The sequence below is a fragment of the Chrysochloris asiatica genome, unplaced genomic scaffold (genome assembly GCF_000296735.1).
Source record: "Chrysochloris asiatica unplaced genomic scaffold, ChrAsi1.0 scaffold00080, whole genome shotgun sequence".
NCBI classification, from domain to species: Eukaryota; Metazoa; Chordata; class Mammalia; order Afrosoricida; family Chrysochloridae; genus Chrysochloris; species Chrysochloris asiatica.
The window spans coordinates 868,101-869,731 of NW_006408598.1; positions in this window are offsets into that span (position 1 = coordinate 868,101).

Below are 1,631 nucleotides of genomic sequence, written 5' to 3' on the forward strand. Positions count from 1 at the left end.
AAGATCTATTTTCTAGATAGACATTGTCTGTGGTAGATGCCATTAATGCCCTGCTCGTGTCCAGTGCTGAGATCACCTGCAGCTTCCTTGAGCAGGCCCATGCCTTCTATTAGTTTCCTGTCTCAAATACATGCATTCCTTTACCTGACAGTATTGTCTGGCTGCGGGAGCATTCTTATCCACAGACAGGGTAGGTCAGAGGTCAGAGTTTTAATGTTCTCAGGAGCAATACCATCCCAGTAAGGTACAGCAACTCCTGTTTCCTTGTTCCTCCATGGACAGACTCTGAGTTATGTTCTTAGAAACTGTCAGCTGGTGTTCAGTAGAATGGAGTCCCAGTTGTCTAATGCAGAAGCCTACTCATCAACACATTTGTATTTGATTTCTTCCATTCCACTTTCGACTTCCTCACCTCCTTACTTTTTCTCCAAAATAAACTGCATGCACTCATCATTGTCACAGAGTATGCTTTCATAGAACTAAAGCCAAGAAAACAGTCAGAAAAAAAAGGCCATATTGCACATACCAGAAGACAAAGATATAATAACAAAACTGTACACTCTATGGCAGCAGAGGCCACTTTTTAGTTTTATTTTTTGTTACGTGTTCACCGTTGTTTCTTCAGCGTCTTTCACTGTGCCTGAAAACATATTTGGTCTCAAGTACTTTTTTTAAATGAGCATGTGAATGGATAGATGAATGAGTGAACAAATGAATAAATGTTGACTCTAGCTCTCTCCTAAGAGTCTTCAAACTTTAAGTGACAAGTGATCCTAATTAATGCCAATGAAAGAACTGGGATTGGAAGAGAGGAATCTGAATAAACAGAAACAGCTATCTTGTTTTTTAATAGAAATATCTCAAAAATGTAGAGATACTAATTTCTCTAAAGCTTTAAATACAATAAATTCTTAAGAAAAACACTAACAAAAATATTTTTTTTAGCGTAGCTAAGTCATTTCCAAAGTTCATAAGAAAAAATAAACACAGATGGACATCCAGGGCAATTCTAGAAAAGAAGAGTAATGAGGGCAATCTAGCTTCACTAGCCAATAAAATATATATTGATAATTAATCCATGAGAATGATACAGAAGAGAATAGTGTGGCCTTTCAAATCAGTGGTGAAATGATAGCTTATTTAGAATTGCTCTGCAGTACATTGTCCTGTTCCCTTCACGTCAATTCTTGCTCATTCTTTTAGGACAGAGTAGAATTTCTCTGTAGTTCTACTCTGTCCTGAAATAGTGGAAGTGTCACATCTTTCTCTCAAGGAACAGTTGGCAAGGTGTCATCAAGTTGTTCCCAACTCATAGCAACCTTATGTAGAACAGAACAAACTATTGTCCTGCCCTGGGCCATCCTCACAATCATTCATATGATTGAAGTCATTGTTGCAGCCACTGAGTCAGTCCATGTCACTGAGGGTCCTCCGCTTTTTTGCTGACCTTTTAGTTTACCAAACATATATCCTTCTCCAGGGACTGATCCTTTAAAGCTCATGAAATGAAGGTTCACCATCCTCACTTCTAAGGAGTATACTGGTTGCACTTCATGCAAAATGTTCATTCTTATAGTGGTGGTGGTGTACGGTGGAGTCGGTGCTGACTCACAGCAACCCTTCATAGGGTT